We start from the raw sequence: 24,010 nt of genomic DNA, 5'->3' as shown, positions 1-24,010 counted from the left end.
GAACTCTGTTGAATTCTGCTAACACTGAAAAATCAACACTGGCATTTTTGCTGTGTGGCCACAGTGCAACCCACAATGTGTAACTGACACTATTATATTGCATTATGTCACATTGTTACATCTTTTTAAAAGCTATTTGTGGCCTTGATTTTGGGAGCTTCAATTGTCTGACTACAGCTACCACACAGTGGTCACTGATATCATTTGCGAAAACCCCAGTGTGAGAATATTTATACGGCATATTAGTTAAAAATAAATCAATAAGTGATGACTTTTCTGGGCATTTAAGATTTGGACGAGATGTGCTGTAAATTAGTTGTGTGAGATTATATGAATCACACATGGATTTAAAACTGTCTGAGGCAGAGGACAACCAGTCCCAGTTGAAATCTCCGGCCAGCACAATTCCATTAAAATCTAAAGTAGATAGTTTTTCACTAAGTGAAACTAAAGCCTCACTACTAGCAGAGGGGGGTCTATAACAGCCCACAATGGTAATAAAATAGCCCTTGAAAAGTTGGAGCTTGAGGGCAAGAAGTTCAAACTGTTTACGAACAGGTACCGATGAATCGACAGTAACATGGAATTTGCTTTTTACATAAATTGCAACACCGCCACCCTTTCTGGGGCAGTCGCAACGGAAAAGATTATAGCCCATTATTGCAATGTCTTTGTCAATAATTGATTTAGTAAGCCAGGTTTCTGATAATATAAGAATATCAGTATCTAACTTTCATCCAAATTTTCACAAAATCAAGTTTGGGAAGAAGACTTCTGACATGTAAATGAGTGATACCAAGACCTGTTCGAGTTTTAAAATCACAAGGAGTACTTAAGAATTTGCAATCTGGACCGGGATTAGGTTGCACATTTCCAGATAAAAGAAGCAGAAGAACAACAAAACATTTTCTTTTCACAGATTTTTTTTGTAGGATTACAGACTGATTTCTCTTAGTTCCCAATCTCTTTGGGGGGGGGGGGGAATGGGAAATAAACCAGTAATATGGAATGAATAAATCAGTTAAATCAGTTGAAATGAGATCTCTACTGATAATCACGTTTGAGAAGTTTCTAAAAGATGTAAAATCCCACCTTGTTCCCTTTGAGAGGAGTAAGAAGTATGGTGTCTCTTGCTCCACAGACTGTTCCTGCACCTCATGTAGACAAAAAGTGGTCTTCATTACATGGTGGTTCTGGGAATACAGGGAGTGCAGAGTTATTAGGCAAATAAGAATTTTGTCCACATCATCCTCTTCATGCATGTTGTCTGACTCCAAGCTGTATAGGCTCGAAAGCCTACTACCAATTAAGCATATTAGGTGATGTGCATCTCTGTAATGAGAAGGGGTGTGGTCTAATGACATCAACACCCTATATCAGGTGTGCATAATTATTAGGCAACGTCCTTTCCTTTGGCAAAATGGGTCAAAAGAAGGACTTGACAGGCTCAGAAAAGTCAAAAATAGTGAGATATCTTGCAGAGGGATGCAGCAGTCTCAAAATTGCAAAGCTTCTGAAGCGTGATCATCGACCAATCAAGCGTTTCATTCAAAATAGTCAACAGGGTCGCAAGAAGCGTGTGGAAAAACCAAGGAGCAAAATAACTGCCCATGAACTGAGAAAAGTCAAGCGTGCAGCTGCCAAGATGCCACTTGCCACCAGTTTGGCCATATTTCAGAGCTGCAACATCACTGGAGTGCCCAAAAGCACAAGGTGTGCAATACTCAGAGACATGGCCAAGGTAAGAAAGGCTGAAAGACGACCACCACTGAACAAGACACACAAGCTGAAACGTCAAGACTGGGCCAAGAAATATCTCAAGACTGGTTTTTCTAAGGTTTTATGGACTGATGAAATGAGAGTGAGTCTTGATGGGCCAGATGGATGGGCCCGTGGCTGGATTGGTAAAGGCAGAGAGCTCCAGTCCCACTCAGACGCCAGCAAGGTGGAGGTGGAGTACTGGTTTGGGCTGGTATCATCAAAGATGAGCTTGTGGGGCCTTTTCGGGTTGAGGATGGAGTCAAGCTCAACTCCCAGTCCTACTGCCAGTTTCTGGAAGACACCTTCTTCAAGCAGTGGTACAGGAAGAAGTCTGCATCCTTCAAGAAAAACATGATTTTCATGCAGGACAATGCTCCATCACACGCGTCCAAGTACTCCACAGCGTGGCTGGCAAGAAAGGGTATAAAAGAAGAAAAACTAATGACATGGCCTCCTTGTTCACCTGATCTGAACCCCATTGAGAACCTGTGGTCCATCATCAAATGTGAGATTTACAAGGAGGGAAAACAGTACACCTCTCTGAACAGTGTCTGGGAGGCTGTGGTTGCTGCTGCACGCAATGTTGATGGTGAACAGATCAAAACACTGACAGAATCCATGGATGGCAGGCTTTTGAGTGTCCTTGCAAAGAAAGGTGGCTATATTGGTCGCTGATTTGTTTTTGTTTGGTTTTTGAATGTCAGAAATGTATTTTTTTTTTTTTTTTGTGTGTGTCCCGTTTGGATCTTTAGCATCAGAATTGTTGTCTTAAGGCCAAGAAAGATGCCAAGCGGATTTATTTTACCAAGTGGATCATCATGGCCTTGCCATATTGGTCCATTTGATTGACCTTTATTATAATTATGAATTTATTTTATTTTCAGTTGCTACAAACGGGACAGACATGACTGGGGGATAGGACAGGGAGAAAGAATGAAAGAAAAAGAGGGAGAGAAAGAAAACCAGAGGGGAGAAGAGACGGTGAGAAGGGGGGAAGAAAGAAAAAAAAAACACAAACAAAAAAAACAAAAAACACCTGGATCACCTGTATGGAGAAAAAACAAACAGAGGAGACAGCAAACAACAAAGAGCAACATAATAAAAAAAAAAAAAGCACCATCACAATAAACTAGCTAGCCATAGATATCAATAGTTACTAAATAATAACCGATATTGTGCAGCACGCAAGATAGACAGCGCACAGTGTGCTTTGAGGCAGCAGCCAAGAAAGCTGTAGTCCGCGTCTGTGAATACCCGTGTGTACACCTGTGTGCACACCTGTGTGGATCAGCATGCTTGCATTCCAAAGGTTTCTCCATGTAATGATCTGCTAGGGAGTGTGGGGGGGCCACAGCCCCGTCCTCCAGGGTATGAAGCAGGTATGGAGGAGATCAAAACTCCAGACATCCAGAGGCCCCCAGAACACAAGAGACCAAGGAAGACCAACAGAGGGGCAGCCGTGCCACTGTCCCAGAAAGAGCTGAGGAGAGTCCCAGATGAGGGCTCACTCAGCAGCCGCGGAGCAGAAGCCAGGGGGAGTTGCAGTGACGCGCCCGTGAGCTCCGCCGCCAGCCAGCCGTGCCTGAGTGACCGAGCCCCAGGCCGAGAGGCCGGGGGCACCCCACCTCCGAAGTGGCCCGAGCGAGCCCCAGGCTCCAGGCCCCGATAAGCGACCGCCAAGGAGTGAGCCGGTGTGTACCCGGACGCCCACCCCCAGACACAAAGAACCACCAACGCACCGATGTCTGAGGGAGTCCGCCACTGGCAGGGGAAGTGGTGGTAGGGGGAGATAGACCTCCAAACCTTGGAGGGCCTGAGATGTCCACAGAGAGGTGGCGTCTGATACCCAACCTGACATATAGACACAGACATACAGGCACACACAGACACAAACATCCATTCCCACCCTCATGCTCTCATATGCACTTACTCCACACTCAACCAACGTGGAGACAGACATAAAGAGACGCTGTACACACGATCACACTCCCCAAGCGTACTCTACAAACCGGGTCTAGGTACCCTTGCCCCTGGAGGGGGAACTGCACCCAGACCCAGGTGGTGTTACCCTTTTCCCTGCGGTGGGGAGAGGCAGACCGCCCCGACTCCGCAGCAGCAGGGAGGCCCCACACTCCAGACCGCAGTCGGACGGCCAACTCCTCCTACTAGCCCCCCCGCTCCAGCAGGCCGCAGAGAACGGGGGTGAGAGAAGACTCCAAACCTCCCTCCACCCGCTCATTGTAGTGTTGATGAATGTGTGTTCTAAGGTGCAATTAAAAATGTATATTGGTGAATGTGGAGATGTTATATTGGTGTCACTGGTAAAAATAAATCATTGAAATGGGTATATATTTGTTTTTTGTTAAGTTGCCTAATAATTATGCACAGTAATAGTCACCTGCACACACAGATACCCCCCTAAAATAGCTAAAACTAAAAACAAACTAAAAACTACTTCCAAAAACATTCAGCTTTGATAGTAATGAGTTTTTTGGGTTCATTGAGAACATGTTTGTTGTTCAATAATAAAATTTCTCAAAAATACAACTTGCCTAATAATTCTGCACTCCCTATATACCAGGGCCAGTTGGCGAAACAGACCATCGTCTGCCGACGGGCTGTAGTGACCTTCTTGCTCGTGGGAGGCTGAGTCATCAAAAGGGTAACTGGCAACCACAGTGCCACCATGCAGGCCCCCCGACAGCACAAATCTAATGTCTCTGTAAAGCACTTTGAACCACCTTGTTGTTGAATTGTGCTATACAAATAAACTTGCCTTGCCTAGACTTGTCGAACTGGTCAGGAAAGCCTCTGTTGTGCCCTTAAACAGGGGAAATAGTGAGGAGAGGTGAAAGAACGGCACAGACACGCAGCTCTCACTCTCACTCGTCTGTATTGAGTTTCAGAAGCAATACAACCAAAACAATATTCTTATGGATGCACTCAGTCTCAGGACAACTGTATCCAAACTAAGTCACTATTGTTCGCTGCATTAGCTGATGAGAATACTTTAGATAACATGAACTGTAGCATTAGACAAAAACATATTTTTAACTCGCACATGTTAGCTGACACAGTCACTAACTTTCCACAGCAATGAAATAATACTTTAAGTACTGCATGTCTTTCAGTAGTTAACTTATACAGATAGTAACAGAAAAATCTTCACACAATATGGCGGAGTAATAGCGAAAACTAGCATACGCAGCAACAGAGTTTAACTGGAACTTCTCAGCAAAATAGTCTGCAATTCACATCTTCCGCTACAATGAACAATGATGACAATGTAATAATCAACAGTAACACACATTTTTACAGATTTGTGCATGACAGTTACCTTAAACAGGGGAAATAGTGAGGAGAGGTGAAAGAACGGCACAGACACGCAGCTCTCACTCTCACTCGTCTGTATTGAGTGAAGGAGGAAGCGCGCGAACCCACCTACTGGAGCCCTGAGGCATTAACAATGGATCGACGCACAATCAACCCAGGCAAAACTTTCACTACTTATCTCCCTCTATATTCCCACTGCATATTCTATTTGAAAACAGTCAAAGCAACAAATAAAACATTAATAAGGGCATGACATGAAATGTAAGGAACAGAGATGTACAACTTCAAAACTAATCAAATTTATGATCCACCACACCTCCGCTTAGGTCCTTATTTTTGGCGTTATTTCGACCGCTGTGATCACCACTGCAGTCCCCCTCTGTGGACCTCTCAAAGCCGTCGGGACTCATGCCGGGCACGATGCAAACATCCGTGCCGTTAACCAGTTCAGTGATGCGCTCTTCCTCCCCGTATCTGGCCAGCAGGCAAACCAGCACCTGTCTGGACACGGCCTCGTTGCCGTGCATGTTCCCAACGTATCCAAATTTAGGTTTCCCCAGTGACTTTCTGTCGGAGTCCCTGGCGATCCGCATCACCCACAGCTGCCTGCCCTCCACGGACTGCCCCACAGTCGACAGGCCAGCTACGTGAGGGTATTTCTGGGCTAACGACTGCAAACGTTTAGCTAGTTTTATCATAGTTGTAGTATATGTCGCAAGCCTCCACCGCTTCCTCCGTAGAGGCTTGGGCGCTTCGTGTGCCGAGCAGTCCGTCTTTGCCAAGAGAGACGACAAAAAGGAAAAGAAAGGCGAAAAGTGACACCCGTAGTTTAGCGTCATCGAGACACGTTCCCAGTCAGCCACCATGTTGACCTGTCTTCTGAGCCAGTGTTGTGTCCCCTCCTTGTGGGACAGTTTGAGGTTTCATCTACCTTCTTGGCTGGGTGTTATATTGACAATCCGAATTGTGATCTCGAGATGCTGTGGAAGAGAGACAGAGGTTAATAACAGATATGATTCAATGCAGAGAGGTCTATTAACACATAGTGAGTGAGAAAGGTGACTGGAAAGGAAAAACTCAATGCATCATGGGAATCCCCCGGCAGCCTACATCTATTGCAGCATAACTAAGGGAGGATTCAGGGTCACCTGGTCCAGCCCTAACTATATGCTTTAGCAAAAAGGAAAGTTTGAAGCCTAATCTTGAAAGTAGAGATAGTGTCTGTCTCCTGAATCCAAACTGGAAGCTGGTTCCACAGAAGAGGGGCCTGAAAACTGAAGGCTCTGCCTCCCATTCTACTTTTAAATACTCTAGGAACAACAAGTAGGCCTGCAGAGCGAGAGTGAAGTGCTCTAATAGGGTGATATGGTACTACAAGGTCATTAAGATAAGATGGGGCCTGATTATTTAAGACCTTGTATGTGAGGAGCAGGATTTTGAATTCTGGATTTAACAGGAAGCCAATGAAGGGAAGCCAACACAGGAGAAATATGCTCTGTCTTTCTAGTCCCTGTCAGGACTCTTGCTGCAGCATTTTGGATTAACTGAAGGCTTTTCATCAAGTTTTTTGGACATCCTAATAATAATATTAAACCCCCCAAAATATGACTATCCAGAGTTGGGACCAGGAAGCAGAGCTGCAGTCTTACACGCCTCTCTGCAGCTTCTCTCCTCCTGCTACCCCCCCAAAAACCCATCTCCATAGAGACTGTTTTTTGTCTTTTTGGAAGCTGACACAAACTAAAAACCAGCAACAAACAACTTAAACATAAACAATTACAAAGAAAGAACAATAAAGTATCCACATCTGAACCAAAGAGTAAAACAGTGAAATGTGGATTATTAAATATTAGGTCTCTCTCCTCCAAGTCTCTGTTAGTACATGACTTAATAATTGATCAACAAATTGATTTACTCTGCCTTACAGAAACCTGGTTGCAGCAGGATGATTATGTTAGTTTAAATGAATCAACACCCCCGAGTCATTCTAACTACCAGAAATCTCGAAGCACAGGCCGAGGGGGAGGTGTGGCAGCAATTTTTCACACCAGCCTATTAATTAATGAAAGACCAAGACAGACTTTTAATTCATTTGAAAGCCTGATGCTTAACATTGTCCACCCCAGCTGTGAAACTCAGAAACCAGTCTTACTTGTTATCATCTATCGTCCACCTGGGCCTTACACAGAGTTTCTGTCTGATTTCTCAGACTTTATATCTAATTTAGTTCTGAGCTCAGATAAAATAGTTATTGTGGGTGATTTTAACATCCATGTAGATGCTAAAAATGACAGCCTCAACATGGCATTTAATCTGTTATTAGACTCAACTGGCTTCTGTTTCTGTTAAACCCTGTTTAAAATGTGACACATATGTTGTCCGAAAACATTTCCTCTAAATTTGCAAAGTTACTGATTTAAAAAATATATATTTTCGAATTTTTAGTTGCATGTTAAACATATGATAGACTCTTGAGCATATTCGTATAGCTAAATTCACAATGGTATAACCGTGCTAAATAATAGACCGAGTAGATTAGCATTACTATTGTATGTGTATCAGTGGATGGCGTGTACACAAATTCTTGTATTTTGGGATTACTTAGTGCAAAAAAATAAAAATACATCAGCACATTTTAAACAGGGTTTGAATAATCAGCACTGACATACAGACATTTATGCCCTGGGTATAACAGACATGCTTACTGTGTGAAAGGCCCTCGGATTTCTTGGAGCAGAGAAACACTCTGTATTGTTGCTTTTCTCTATTGTATAAGCAGCGCCCGACTGTCAGAAACGCTCTGTGCGGGTAGCAAAGTCGGCTCCAACGCACATTCTGGTGAAAAAATAAAAAGTTAAAACGATATACCTTGCGGCAGTTGTGAAGTGCTGAGGAAAATACTGTGTGTCTTATGGGGTGTTTTTGTGGGGCTACTTTCAGTTGACCTCTGAGATGTAGAGATATATAAATGCCACTTGTTTTGCACATATTCAACTCTGTATATTTTATATATTTTATTATTATTATTATTATTATTATTTTTTTTACTATTTAATTTGTAAAAATGTGTATACACACACACACACACACACACACACACACACACGTAGGAAAATATTTAGTATACACATCCAGAAATGCATACACTATTATATATTGTACATATATTTATTAGTTTCAGGTTGGCCATTCTTGTATTTTGCTCGTTTGTGTTGTTGTGTTTGCACATCTCTGTTGCTTGTGGGGCTCGCACACAAGAATTTCACTCGCATGTGCTCTGCCAGTGTGCCTGCACATGTGATAAGATAAGATAAGATAAGATAGAACTTTATTAATCCCTCGGGTGGGTTCCTCTGGGAAATTCGACTTCCAAAAAAAGCACAGCAACGACCGAAGTTACAGTTACAGAATATTATATATATATATATATATATATATATATATATATATACACACACATATATAAATACAGAGACAAATATAAATAAAATATACAAAGGGGATAAATAGAATAAATAGGAATAAAAAATAAAAATACAAGTGAATTGCACATTTCAAGTATTGAGTCTATTGCACTGTTGACTATTTACAAAAAGTATTGCACAAGGTATTGTACAGTGAGGTGAAGAGGCACTACAGCTTAGTTGTTCCCCCCTCCTTTGTCCTCCTGTTTCCCCTCCCTCTCCCCTCCAGAGAGGAGTTAAACAGTCTGATGGCGTGTGGGACAAAGGAGTTTTTAAGTCTGTTAGTTCTTGTCTTTGGGAGAAGCAACCTGTCACTGAACAGACTCTTCTGGTTGTTAATGGCCGTGTGCAGAGGATGCCCAGCATTGTCCATAATGTCCATCAGTTTCTTTAATGTCCTTTTCTCTGCCACTGTCACCAGAGTGTCCAGCTTCATGCCGACCACAGAGCTAGCCCTCCTGATCAGTTTCTCCAGCCTGGATGAGTCCTTCTTTGCTGTGCTGCTCCCCCAGCACACCACAGCATAGAAAAGTACTCCAGCAACCACTGACTGGTAAAACATCCTCAGGAGCTTCCTGCAGATGTTAAAAGACCTCAGCCTCCTGAGGAAGTACAGTCGGCTTTGGGCTTTTTTATACAGGTGCTCTGTGTTGCATGACCAGTTCAGTTTATTGTCCACCCACAGCCCGAGGTACTTGTACTTGTTGACCACCTCCACCTCCTCCCCCTCTATCTGAACCGGCAGTGGACCTTCTCTGGACCTCCCGAAGTCCACAACCAGTTCCTTAGTCTTTGAGGTGTTGAGTTGCAGGTGGTTTGTGTGACTCCATGCGACAAAGTTCCTCACCAGACTTCTGTACTCCTCTTCCTGATCATCCCAGATACACCCCATGATGGCTGTGTCGTCTGCAAACTTCTGAATATGGCATAATTCAGAGTTGTAGCAGAAGTCAGAGGTGTACAGGGTGAAGAGAAGAGGGGACAGCACAGTTCCCTGTGGTGCTCCTGTGCTGCTGACCACTGTGTCAGACGTGATGTCCTTCAGCCTGACGTACTGTGGTCTGTCGGTGAGGTAGTCGGAGATCCAAGCCACCAGGCAGGGGTCCACCTCCATCCTGTTCAGTTTTTCCTGAAGCATACAGGGCCGGATGGTATTAAAGGCACTGGAAAAGTCAAGAAACAGTATCCTGACCGTGCCTTTTCCCTCATCCAGGTGTGAGTGGGCTCTGTGTAGGAGGTACAGGATGGCATCCTCCACTCCGACACCCGCCTTGTATGCAAACTGTAGTGGGTCCTGGGCATGTTGTACCTGTGGTCGGAGGAGGTTGAGGAAGAGCCGCTCTAGAGTCTTCATAAGATGTGACGTCAGTGCCACCGGTCGGAAGTCATTCAGCTCATTGGGCCGGTTCTTTTTGGGGACCGGGACGATGCAGGATGTCTTCCATAGGGCGGGCACTCTCCCCAGTCGCAGACTGAGGTTGAAGACTCGTTGTAGCGGCTCCCCAAGTTCAGCAGCACACGCCTTAAGCATCCTAGGACACACCTTGTCTGGGCCTGCTGCCTTTCTGGGGCGAAGCTTCCTCAGTTGTCTCCTGACCTGATCCACTGTGACACTGGGAGATGTTTGGGAGGAGGGGAGGGGGGGAGATGTCTTGCTGCTGAGAGAGGGATTGGAGGAGGGGGGTGTCATGGTGTCAGGAAGGGGGGGGAAGCGAGGGAGGCAGGAGAGTGGGGAGAGGACTCTGTAGTGAGGGTGAGGGTGGGGGGGTTGTGGGCTGGTCAAACCTGTTGAAGAAGTTGCTGAGTTCGTTTGCCTTCTCCACAGTCCCCCCCACTGTGCTTTTCTTGGTGTTGTGGCCTGTGATGGTTTTCACACCATTCCAGACCTCCCTCATATTGTTCCTCTCCAACTTCTGCTCCACCTTCCTCCTGTAGGTGTCCTTTGCTTCCCTCAGGCAGCGTTTCACCTCCCGCTGTGCTGCTTTCATCTCCTCCTTCACTTTGCTCCTGAAAGCCTTCTTCTTCATGTTGAGGACAGCTTTGACTTCCTGTGTTACCCACGGTTTGTTATTAGGATAACACCGTACCGTCTTAGCAGGGGCGACTGTGTCCACACAAAAGTTGAGGTAGTCTGTAAGACAGTGTGTCGCCCCCTCTATGTCCTCACCATGTGGGCTCAGGAGCACATCCCAGTCTGTGGTGTCATAGCAGTCTCTCAGAGCATCCTCCTTTTCTGGGGTCCATCTCCGGATGGAGCGCGTTGTGACAGGCTGCCTTTGGACGAGGGGTGTGTATTGTGGCTGTAGGTAAACCAGGTTGTGGTCTGACTTCCCTAGTGGGGGGAGGGGGGTGGCTCTGTATGCATCTCTCACATTAGCATACAGTAGGTCAATTGTCCTGTTGCTCCTTGTGGGACAATTCACAAACTGGTGAAAAGCAGCCAGAGTAGAGTCCAGTGTGGCATGGTTAAAGTCTCCAGATATAATAATGAAAGCCTCGGGGTTTTGTGTCTGATTTGATTTGATTTGATTTGATTTAGATAAAAGAGCACGATGTAAGGAAGAAAGGGAGCAGGCCTTTGGAGACTCTGTTGGACATGGTTTCTGTTGGCCTCTGACATGATAAGATAAGATAATGGAATTAACTGTTTGTGAAGAAACCCCTTTGGGCTGGGATGCTCTTGATAAGGGAGCCTCTTTTGTTTGCTTCATGCCTTTTTGCAGACTGTTGGGAGCCTAACTGCACCCCCTCTGTCTAACTGTTACAGGGTGTGGCTAGGTGTGAATATGTGTTTTTAAGAAGTGTCACAGTTTATTTCTAAAAGAATACATGTTGTTTGTGGTGCTCTATTTAAAACTGTTGGCCTGTGAAACTTTTAGAAAAGTGAAATGCCCCTAAAGTAGTTAAATCATCTATGTGTAATCATCGAGTCTAACTGTTGCAGACTAGTAGATAATTATAAGACTAGTTGCATTAAAGCCACATTGGAAAAAGAAAGTACAGGTATATCACTACTAATGTCCTTCAAGAAACCTGGAGAACTATTGTTGTAGACTACTACAAACATTGTTCACTTAAACTATTGGACTTGAATAAATGAAATTCCATTTAAAATAAAGTAGTAGTGCATTCTCTCAGTCACATGCTTTCAGACTGTGAGGGTAAGAACAGCATGGATGAGAAAAGTCCATTTTTCTTCAGTATCAATTACTGATGTTTATCAGCACATAGCATTACTTCAGTGGGTACGCTTACAACAGCTTATTAGCAAATGGGATGTTGTGTATTCAGATGACAGTGAAAACTGAAGCAAATAAAGCTGAATGCTTAAATTTGTATCATCAAATTCTGTATTTGGCTTCTGTTCGGGGACACTGTCGATGATTTCCTTTCAACACTCAGCTGAATACATCCACTGGTTTTCAGACAGTCATTTGTGGTTTTTTTAGGCTGGTTTCACACTAATGACTTTATAACACTGTTGGTTGGCTTTACAAATGAAAGATGGTTTTCTGTCAGCAGCTTCACGTGTTTTTTAGTGACTCTTAGTAAGCAACTGTGGATAAAGTCTGAATGTCAGTGTGTGTGCATGTGTGAGAAAGACATGGGGAGTGAGAGACAGATTATCAGTAAGAGGAAATGAGACTGAGAGCTCCCGAATGTGGCTAACTGAACTCAGACTCAGATCATTGCTGATAATACCGTGTACATTATAACATACCATAATAGACCCATTTCTGTAATATACTTACATATCTATACTATTGCTAATATATAGGGGACAACAGGAAGACGCCAAGAAGCGAGTTCAAAGAGGAATATATTTAGGATTCTTTTCGTTTTTGGCTGTGTACTCGAGAGGAATACTAAAAATACGACTTAGACAAATGGCGACCGCATTGTTCGCGGTTTTTGGTGCTTTAATCGTCGTTTTCCAGGTGAGACTTCCTCTTTTGGTTAATATTTTGCCATCGGTGCTCAATTCTCTCACTGTCCCTTCTACTTTGAGTCACAAAAAATAAATGTCGGTTAATCCTGTTACTTATTTGATTGAACTGGACAACACCGGGTATCTCACAAGCAGTCTTTCCTTTCTTTTCTTCGCGGAATAATTTCGGCACCTCTTTATGCGTGAAGTAGCCTTCGATTTTAATAAAGAAATACTTTTATCAGCTATGGTACTTGCTGGGACTAAGTGGGCCAAACGAACTTGTGGGGGTCTAAAATCCTTATTGTGTGTAGCAGCTTTCTCCGCAGAGCAATCTGCAACAAACATTTAAAAAAAAAAGTATTTTAAAACAGTGTCGAAACCGCAGAACACACGCGGAGGTTTAGGCCGTCTTTCTTTTTCTTTTCATACCCTTCCGCCTCGAAGAGTTCGAGGTTGTGAGCGAGCCTCGCCCTGATTCCGCTCATGACGTTGTCTGCAGGTTAATTTCCAGTTCAGAGTTGTGGTTTCAGCTTTGTTCACTCCAGTCTGTTTCGCTTACACATATCGAGAAGCACTTTTTTAAAAAGATTCATTAATGTAAAAGAGAAAAAGGACTATCATCCAAGTAATATCGTTTTTGGGATTTTAAAATGAAATGAAAAGTCATTTGGCTTACAGGCACACTTTCAATTCATTCATATAATTACACGGGGCGTTAGACACATTTTCATTAGTATTTAAAGTGACAGTTATTTTGTTCTTTATTATTTAGTGTTTAAACTGTGTATATTAAGCAGCGCAATGCTTTGCCAAGGCATGGCATTTTCTGAACAACAGCTCAAAGCTGCACGACGTTCAGCTTAAGGAAAAACCTAAAATCCTGACCTTTCAATGCTTGAAAACATTTCAAGTTTTTGATTTTTTTTTTTTTTAACTTGTAGTTATTCAGTTTCGAACTCTTATAAGCCTGAAGTCTTATTGTACGTCTAACTGAAACTGTTGCTCCTCTCCTAGGTGTCAGCACTAGAGAGAGCTAACAGGCCAACATGTGTGCCTGGATTTGAGTCAGAGCTGCTGGTTTTCAGAGTGTCCAGGGAACATCTGAGGCCGGGCATGAGGCTGGGCAAAGGTAAGAGCAACCCAGTGTAGGCTCGTACATGGGTGTTTTTAAATGTGTTTTTGATTTGGATGTTAATGTTTTCTGGATGGTGCGTTACTCTTAGTCATAATCTAAATGAAATTATTTTTGGGTATTTGTTTCTATTGTCTAGTATCATTTCACATTACAGATTTGTTTGTATGAAACTGTCGGAGGGTTTAGATCTGAGTTGCAGCCCTACATGGAATAACTCTGCTGTTGTAAAGGACTCCTCCAGCCCAGATGGCCTTCAGCAGATTAGCTGGGCACATTGTTCTTAGTTGAAACCCAAACATGTCTCAGCCTGCTCTCACTCTGCTTCTGTTACTTTTACCTGCTGGTCAGAGCACTATCCCCGAACCTGTTTTACAGGCTTTGCTATTCAAGTGAAACTCTGAAAAAGGAACTGTTTTCTTTGATTTCAGTTAACTGAAAGGTTTTTAAAAGCTTCTTATAAACAGACTTAAACAGTTTTTGTTTGTTTTTTTTTAAATGGGCTGTGGTTATGCATGTTTGCTTTAACGTGAATATTTGTTTCTTTATCAATTGTCTCTACTGAATAACTAATTACCCACTTTGATGGGGTTTTTAAGACACAAGCAATTTATGATAATCAGATTAAAACGCTGTGTAAATGTATGTACAGCTTTACCTTGTTTATTTAGGAAAATATTGCAGAAATCTATATCTGGACATCATATGCCAGTTTCTGTCCTTTTTCAATACAATTCAGTAAAATGTCATTAAGAGTAGTTGCCAACAGGGCCCTAGAGTAGGTGCCAAAAGTACTGCAACCTAAAAAACTAAAAATCAAGTTGAGTAGGCACTAATGAGAAAAGGCTGTAGTGAAGCAAACACTTACTCCACAATACTTCTATAAGGAGCAGTGAATAATGGGTAGAATAGCTGGTTCGAAATGATTGATGGTTCCAACCCTACTAAAATATAAACATTGTTTTAGCTTTCTTGGCCTATGGTTATTACAGATGCATTAATACAACCTTTTCCTCTTCCAATACTGCTTTACTTTGACTGCATGTCTTGATAGTTTTATATTAATAGGCTGTTTTCTAAGAATGCGTAGGTTTAGACAATTCTATGAATTGTTTTAGTTCAAGTCAAGGCTGTTTATCCCCCCTCTTCTTTCTTGTATCCTAAAAATGAATTACCCATCGCAGAAATTTAACATTGAATGTTAAGTATTAAAGTGAATGAAAGAAATGAAGAATGGATTAACATTACGTTGTCAATATGTAATTTTCATAAGCATGGTCCCCTGAAGGGTGTGGGAAGTGAGGTGTTGTGTAGTTATGTTGTCTTTAATGGAAACCAGAAAAAATCTGTTCTGCACTGGCAATTTTGCTGCTTTTTGAAATGACAACCTGAGGTAAACGCCAAATTTTTATTAATATTTTTTACCAATTTAAACCCTCAAAGCGAGATTGATGGTTGTATGAGAATGTGTACTTCAAATAAAAAAAAAAAAATTGGCCGTGTGTGTGTAAATGCAGTTTTGACACTTTTGTTAAAAGTAAATAATGTTGATAACCTGACTGAGTGTTGCTACTATCCAGAGCTAAAAACCATTTAGTCATCTTGCAGTCACTTATGCTGCTTTTCTTAAGGAAGAGGGAGTGGTGTCTGTCGCTTTTCTTTGAATACAAAAAACTTGCCAGATTTTTCACTATATGTACCACATTCATAATGATTAACTCTTTTCTATCCTTTCCCAGTGGGCTTCACTGACTGCACAGAGCGCACAGTAATTCTTTTCAGCACTGATGACAGTCACTTTACTGTAAAGGCAGATGGTACATTAACGGTAAGTAGAGTTGACAGACCTGACAGCAAAGTTGGGGTTAGTTTAGAAAAGAAGATATTAAAGTAAGATTTGTGGAGACTTAGTCTAACGAATGTAGCGTATGTTGTATTTCTGCTAAAGGTTTTGTTTTTTATATATTTATTTTTACCTTCCAGGTAAACAGAGAGGTTGTTCTTCATAAAGGATACCAGAACTTCTTCATCCACTCCTGGGACTCTCATGGTCACAAAACAACAGTTCCAGTCAGTGTCGTTCACCCTGAGCATCACCACAGACATCACCGTGGAAAGCACCACCATGTAGCCCACACAAACTTCAACATTCAGCATCACAGTGCTGAAATGGACTCTATTAACAACACAGAGGTAGGTTTAGAGACACTGTTTAATGGGGCATGAATGAAAAGTACATTTGGAATCGATACATGCAAAATGCCTGTTTCTGACACTTTTAGTAGATACAACAGATGGCATCTTAACTCGTGAGGCTACATATAATTGATCAGATTCACAAACTTGAGTATCAACATGTCCTGCTTGGTAGGGTGATGATAATGCCTCATTGGCCTTCATGGCTAAGATGTTGAAACTGATATTAACTCTGGACAGACACAGACCCATCATAGTCTGAAAAAAATTTAAAACTCGTTCTGAGAACGTCTGTGCTCCTCCTCGTAGTTTAATTAAGTTCTGAGTGGTGTTCTATCCAAGCTTTTGCTAAAAAAGCTGTCTGTATGTTCTTCCAGAATGCCACTGAGCCACAAGTGCCCGTTCTGCAATTTCCCAAGTCTGGTGGAGGGCTGAGGAGGAGGAAAAGGGCCTGGCTTATTCCTCCACTCAATGTTCCTGAGAATAAGAGAGGAACGTATCCCCTGAAAGTAGTTCAGGTAAGGTGAACTGAATGACCTTGTGATTAATTTGACATTAAACTGCATTTTAAATGTTTATTTCTGCATAGGATCTCGCTGTTGTTTCCTCTGCAGTCCGCATGTCTTTTTTTTTTTTTTTTTTTCTTGGATGTGTTAGATTATAATATTATTTTATGCCATGTTAGACCCCTAATTAAAGATTGTGAATTATTATGTAGTTTTAGTTTGCATTATTCTCCTGAATTAGAAGAAGCTGATAACTATTGCATTAGTTAAACTGATTTGCATTACATTAAACTGCTGACTTATTGTGGATGAATGATATTGTTTTATGATGCATTATACTGCTGAGTTATAAGAAATACTGTTCGCAGAAAGTTATTGTCTTATTTGTCTGATTAGAAGAGAACAGAACATGCTGGAGTTTTCTGCCCCATCTCAGCAGGAGCAGATAACCGGGGAGCCAAGGTCGTAGCTTAGGCGCCGTGTGAGAGAAAGCATGTGAATGTTTAGGCTTTTTATGATAAGGTGGGGGCACCAGGGGCTATAAAAGTTTGAGCAATGCTCCACCATTTTGAGATCTGAGACTGTCTGCATCAGTGTCCATCTCCCACGTGTGTGATCATTAAAATCATCGTTTGACTCAACCCGACCGGACCAGTGTTGTTATTGTGGTTTTTCTCTTGTCTCCATCCCCAATATTTTGAACTCGTAACAGATGTCATAAGTAATTCTTAGTATGACTATCAGTTAACTTTAGAGTAACGCAAGTGAAGTGTAAAGGCACAAGTAAAGATCTATATATTGTTGGCAGACAGAAAAGTTGATACTTAAGTGCCAAGTTAAAGATTTATTTGTCTCTTGGGTATAATTGTTTTTATTTTTTAAATTTCAGTTTATAAATGCTAAAATTTGTCCCATATCTCACTACTCCTAACTTTCACTCCCCAACAATTTGTGGCAGATGGCTCCCTGTCCTTGAACCTGGTTCTGTTGGACATTTCTCTAGTTAAAAGGGGGTTTGCTTTCTCACGGTGACAAGTGTTTACTCATGGAGATCAGCTGATTGTTGTGATTTCTTTCTAATACTATAGGGTCTTAATCCTGCGCTTTTGGAGTGTTTTGAACTTGGCAACAGTGACACACAAAATTAACTAAAACTGGAGTAAATTGGTTGACGATAACACTACGCTAATAACTCAAATTATTTACAATGAGTAATTATAGTGTGCCCAAAATGCTTAGAGAATCTAACAATCTTTTTGATTTGAGATCACAAGGAGTCCTTCTGATCTATATATCAAAATAACCAGAAATCTCTTGAATTTGAGTCTAATGCACAGCCTCTTTACTATTTAACAGTTACTTTAGATGGTGAGAGTGATCTTAATTAGTCCTGTTGTGTTTTTCATTTGTTTTTCCAGATCCGCTCTAGTGACGATAAATTAAAGAAGATCTTTTACAGCATCACTGGTCCTGGAGCTGATCTGCATCCTGTTAATCGTTTCACAATGGACAGAGAGACGGGCAATCTGTATGTAACACAGCCACTCGACAGAGAGGAAACAGCTCGTTACCTGGTAATCATCCTCACTCTGTCCAAATGATTTTCCATGTGTGTACTTGATTATTGCATTTTGATCCCCATAGAGATTGAAAATGTGACGTCACTCAGGGGTAAAACCGCAAAGAATTCTGGGAACTCGTGGCAAGAGGTACTAGCGCACGCAGGCTTTCAATTGAAATCAGTTACACAGCGATAAAAAGAAACACAAAAAATGGCAAGAAGCTGCTGTATTATTAACTGCAATAGCCGGTCGCATGACAGCCACGGGAAGCCGACGGGTAAAGAGATCGGTTGTTATCGGATTACGTCGTTGAAGAGAAATTGTTCGAGCCATGTTTCCGAAGTAACAAAGAGGCGACTGGATTGCAGCCATTCAAAGAGCAAATATAACGTCCCAGAACACTCCAGCTCACAGGTTAGTCTGCTCCAAGCATTTACACGAAGGTCAGTCTGCTGTTGTAGTTAATACGTCATTTTTCTTAACATAATTGGTGATATAGGTTACAAGCAAGTCTGGCGCTGAACAGAAATTGTCGCACTATGCTCCTTTGTTTATTGTGCATAAATAGTGAATTGTCCTGACACAATATTGTGTTTCGCTTCTGTTATTATGGTACATTGACAAAAACATGTACTTTTATTCACAGGGTAAAACAGTTGTTTTGTATCACTAATTGTCCAGTGCGATTACAGCATACAGTATTATTGTCACTGCTACATTTCTGTTATGCTACCAGAGATTATTTCCACTACTAATTAATTACAGTTTAGCTCAAAGGTCCTATTATTAAACGGTTAACGAATGTGTATGTATGACGACGATTTGTGAGACTGGTAAACTTATGATATGTACGATGGTCTTTACTTTCTACACGGTGCATTTCAAGGTCCTGCACCCATCCGTCGGTAAACTGTACCTGGGCTTGTTGCAGTGACCTGAAGTTACTAAACTTCATGAGTGTATGCACTCACTCCAAGAACCGTATAATTATAAATCTGAGCGTGGTGAAAGTTGGGCAGCACGCTGACGTCTTTTGTCCACTCTGTGTGCTCGTAAGGGTCTGACCCTTTCACTGGTTTGATTTTTTATCTTTTCTTTGACTTTTCATCAAGTCTGTCTTTGTACGGACCGGCGTTGTTCTCCTTCGTTTTGTACATACCTTTTTGGAGGGCAAAGAAAAAGCAAGAATTTATTGGAACCGAAGAATGAACGTTTTGCGGTGCTGCAAATGCTTGCATTTGATGCAGGTACTTGGATTGTTTTGCCACGAGTTCCCGGCATGCAATGCGCGAAAGTCACGTGGTCTGTCAATCTCTATTGGAAAAGTGTGTGTCTGTGTGGGGGCGAATCTAAACTTAAAATCTTCTGTCTGTGTAGTTTGAAGCACATGCTGTGGATGACGGAGCAGGACAAGCTGAGGATCCTATGGAGATTAAAGTCAATGTGATCGACCAGAACGACAACAAACCTTATTTTACGACAGACTACAAAGAAAATGTTGCTGAGGCCACGGCCATCGGTATGTATAGAAACCTTATTGCCTCTGGACTTGGGTAGTTTTCTTTGCTTTTGTTCGTGTTTCTAATACTTATCCACTATCCATCCATCCATCCATCTTCATCCGCTTTATCCGGGGCCGGGTCGCGGGGGCAGCAGCCTAAGCAAAGAGGCCCAGACCTCCCTCTCCCCAGCCACCTCCTCTAGCTTATCCGGGGGAACACCAAGGCGTTCCCAGGCCAGCCGAGAGATATAATCTCTCCAGCGTGTCCTGGGTCTGCCCCGGGGCCTCCTCCCGGTGGGACATGCCTGGAACACCTCACCCAGGAGGCGCCCAGGGGGCATCCTTGTCAGATGCCCGAACCACCTCAGCTGGCTCCTTTCGATGTGGAGCAGCAGCTGCTCTACTCTGAGCCCCTCCCGGATGGCTGAACTTCTCACCCTATCTCTAAGGGAGAGGCCAGCCACCCTTCGGAGGAAGCTCATTTCTGCCGCTTGTATCCGCGATCTCGTTCTTTCGGTCACTACCCACAGCTCGTGGCCATAGGTGAGGGTAGGGACGTAGATCGACCGGTAAATTGAGAGCTTCGCTTTTACACTCAGCTCCCTCTTCACCACGACGGACCGGTGCAGCGTCCGCATTACTGCAGCTGCAGCCCCAATCCGTCTGTCGATCTCCGGCTCCCTTCTCCCATCACTCGCGAACAAGACCCCGAGATACTTGAACTCCTCCACTTGGGGCAGGAACTCATCCCCGACCCGGAGTGGGCACTCCACCCTTTTCCGGCTGAGAACCATGGCCTCAGATTTGGAGGTGCTGATCCTCATTCCCACTGCTTCACACTCGGCTGCGAACCGTTCCAGTGCGAGCTGGAGGCCCTCACCCGATGAAGCCAACAGAACCACATCATCTGCAAAAATCAGAGATGAGATTCTGAGGCCACCAAAGCGAAAGCCCTCCGCCACTTGGCTGCGCCTAGAAATTCTGTCCATAAAAATTATGGACAGAACCGGAGACAAAGGGCTTATCCACTATATTTAATGAATTTCAAGATGCCCAGAGATTTAAAGAAAATCAGAATGACACCTAAAGCACCAGAGAAGGATTTGGGTTGGAAGGAAATTAGCAGACGTTTGCATTAAGTCAATTTTATTTAGTAAATCTTGTAATTGAAGCAGTGTGAAGACCTTCAGGAACTTCTTTTTTATTTCCTCCACTCCAGGGACGGAGGTGGTTAAGGTTGAGGCCAAAGATGACGATGAGCCAGGGACTGACAACTCAGAGCTCCGCTATCGTATTCTGAATCAGGACCCACCGCTGCCCACTGACAACATGTTTGAAATCAACCCAGTTACTGGAAGCATCAGAGTCACTGGTAGCGGATTAGACAGAGAGGTAAGACCTGTTAAACACATTTAAAACACAAGTGTCCTTTTACACCGAAGGGCTGAAAAAAACATTTTATAATGAATCCGGATCAGCAGTCTGCCTGTCACTGCTAGAAATCAATCACAAAGAGGGTGCTGCAAAAAAACATGGTGGGGTTTTTTTTTTTGTTTGTTTTTTTTAGTTTTTTTTTTACAGTAAAACTAGACACAGTCTCTGAAGTATAGTTAGTTTCTGTCTACATTTCTGGTTTGTGTCATACCTCTGGACAAACTATTTATACTTGGCGAATAGTTTGTCAGACTAGTCTGTGTCTTCCATGCAGACTACAGGAGATCAGAGCTGTTTCTGGTGCAGCATCATGAACTTCTTTGAAACACAAAGAAGTCACAGAGCAACAACAAACAGCCTCGTGCCAAATGGTCAAGAAATACTTTATTCTAACAGTTTGACCAAGGCTCTCAACAGCATCATGTTTGTCATAAGCGAAATATTAAATGAGTTTAGCTTCAGCTTCTCAGCAGAATTGGCCTTCATAGATGAAGAGCTTTAGTCCGTCTGAAGGCTGTGTTACAGTCTGTAAAACCGATGTCATTGTTTCTTCCTTCCTGTTGATGAGCTGATGTCTGTATCTTACCAGAAATATCCACAGTACACTCTGACAGTACAAGCAGCAGATCTGGCGGGAGAAGGGTTAAGTGGACAAACCAAAGTCATCCTCACGGTGACGGACAGCAATGACAACGCTCCAGTCTTCACTCAGAAATCTGTAAGTACGAAGTAACTGGAAACTTCCTGTTTAACTGCTGCTTTTTCACATGGTTAAAGCAGAACATTCATCCTGTATCTAACTGCATTATTAATGTTGCACTCACACATACTGTGACAGCACATGGGAAATGTACAAATGCAGTTAAAAACAATATTTTACCACATGCATAGCAAATTAAATTTATGGACTCCACAGTTGTAGACTTGCATTAAGTAATGAACCTAATATAATGACACAGACTACAAACTGAGGCCATTATTCTCCATTCCTAGTTAGGAGTCTTTAGATCTGTTTTCACTGCCATGATTTCTGACCCATCCTTTATTTTCTCACAGTATACTGCAACAGTTGATGAAAACAAAAAGGATGTTGTGGTGGTTAGGATGATGGTAACAGATGAGGATGAACCACAAACTCCAGCCTGGAACGCCAAGTTCAAGATCGTCAGTGGTGATCCTGATGGACTTTTCACAGTAAAAACGGGAACTAACAAACAGGAAGGAATCCTTTCTACTGCAAAGGTAGGAAGAAAATCAGGAATTCATTCATAATATTGGGAGATATTTATCATCTATGAATGTTTGTGTCATTTGATGGCAGCATTTTTGTGATTTCTTGTATCCTCACAAAAATCTGTGCCAACACCCTCATGTTGTGTGTGGGTTTTTTTTTTTTTTTTTTTTTTTTTGTTTGTTTTGTTTTCCTTCCTCCTCCCTTCCTTCCAACCAGGAGCTGGACTTCGAGAGGGCCAGCAAGCACACTCTGTTGGTTTCAGTGGAGAATGAGATTCCTTTTGCTGGTGTTTCTGTGGTCACTTCTACCGCCACAGTGGTGGTGAATGTGAGAGATGTGAATGAAGCTCCAATATTTGATCCAAAGGAGATTCTTGTGGTAAAACCAGAGGACCTTGCTGTGGATGAAGTCGTGGTGCAGTACACTGCTTCAGACCCAGACACTGCACGCAAGCAGACAGTCTCGTAAGTCGGGGGGTGGGGGAGAGACTTTCTACTGCTAAAGAAAATGTATCATTGACCTCATAAGTGCTGCAAATATTAAATTTCCTTATAGATAAATGTTTTAGATTCCTTGTTCTGTTTGATGGTCAAAATTGATTCACTGTCCTCATGTGTGGCAGATATAATTACAGAATACTGTCTATAGCGATAAAACACTGAATAGCTGTATACCATAATAGAATATTAGGCTTATAAAAGACCCAAATACAGTTAATTAGTTAATTTGTATCATTAAGGTCTTAAAGCATTTTTTTAACTCCTTAGTTGTAAAAGGCTCATTGGGTATTGTCACCACCCTGCTGGACAGGCGCTGTGGACACCAAAGTTTGTGAATCTGATAACCCAAGAATGAGGCAACTTAAGACATTCAAATTCCTACCATAGCTGCATCTACTAGGAGGCTGATGGATGGTACTATTGGCCACCAGTATTTTTAAATGATGTGAGAACCCTGTAACAGTTAATGTGTTTAATTCTTGCACCATGTATTTAGCCTGAGGAGAAAGCGGAGGATGTTCAAAATCAAATACAGTGGAACCCCCGACTTACGAATACCCCGTTTCATGGAAAAATTCAAGTTACGAAGGCACTGAATGGCAATATTTTTGCCCATGTTATGGCAAAATGCCTGAGTAACGAAATCCACTGGCTCTGATTGGCTGAGCCCACACACAATGCCTTCCGATTCATGTGACAACCCCTTGGCTTCCATACTTGCGCTTCGCTGTTCCACTTGAACGACGTATTGTTGCTCTGGTTAGCAATTAGCCTATAGCCTATCGTTCAGCATCGCCTCAGTCAAAACGCGCGATGGGTGCATCGACTTACGAAAATTTTCGACTTTCGAAAGACCCTCGGGAACGAATTGATTTCGTAAGTCGGGGTTCCACTGTATCACATTGTGAAACATGCTAATTCTAATCATTCTGCCTGGATAGTATTACTATCGTTCTGTGACTGTCTTGTACAGGTACAAAATATTGATTGACCCAGCAGGCTGGCTGAACGTGGACAAGGACACAGGTCTTATTAAAGTGTACACGTCCATGGACAGAGAGGGTATCTTCGTCACAAACTACAGATACACTGCAACTGTCATGGTGAATTGGATTAAAGGACTCAGGTGCGAGACTCCTTGCAGAATGACAGTGGATTTATTTACAGTGAAAAAAGGGAGTTAACAGTTCAAGTCCATAATCCAAAAAAGGGCAGTGCAGTGATACGGCGACCTCTCCTCACAGTGACAGTGCAGTAATAATCCACAACAACTCCTGGTGCCGGCTCCTCCTCCAATCCTTGAACCCTGGAGGCAGATGAGAAAAAACACACGCTCAATAACGAAACGTCCTCTCCTTCACAAACCGGGTATGCTAATCATGACTACGCTACCCGGTTTAGTTCAACGTTCCAGCGTTGGTTGTGACTCAATCGCCCCGTTAAATAGGTCTACGCT

Source organism: Aulonocara sp. 'chitande type north' Nkhata Bay, linkage group LG4 (assembly GCF_057382095.1).
Source record: "Aulonocara sp. 'chitande type north' Nkhata Bay isolate Kocher_YH1m ecotype deep benthic linkage group LG4, A_spYH_male_GT1.1, whole genome shotgun sequence".
Classification (NCBI taxonomy): Eukaryota; Metazoa; Chordata; class Actinopteri; order Cichliformes; family Cichlidae; genus Aulonocara; species Aulonocara sp. 'chitande type north' Nkhata Bay.
The sequence above is the reverse complement of the archived record's forward strand: the minus strand, read 5'-3'. Positions refer to the sequence as shown.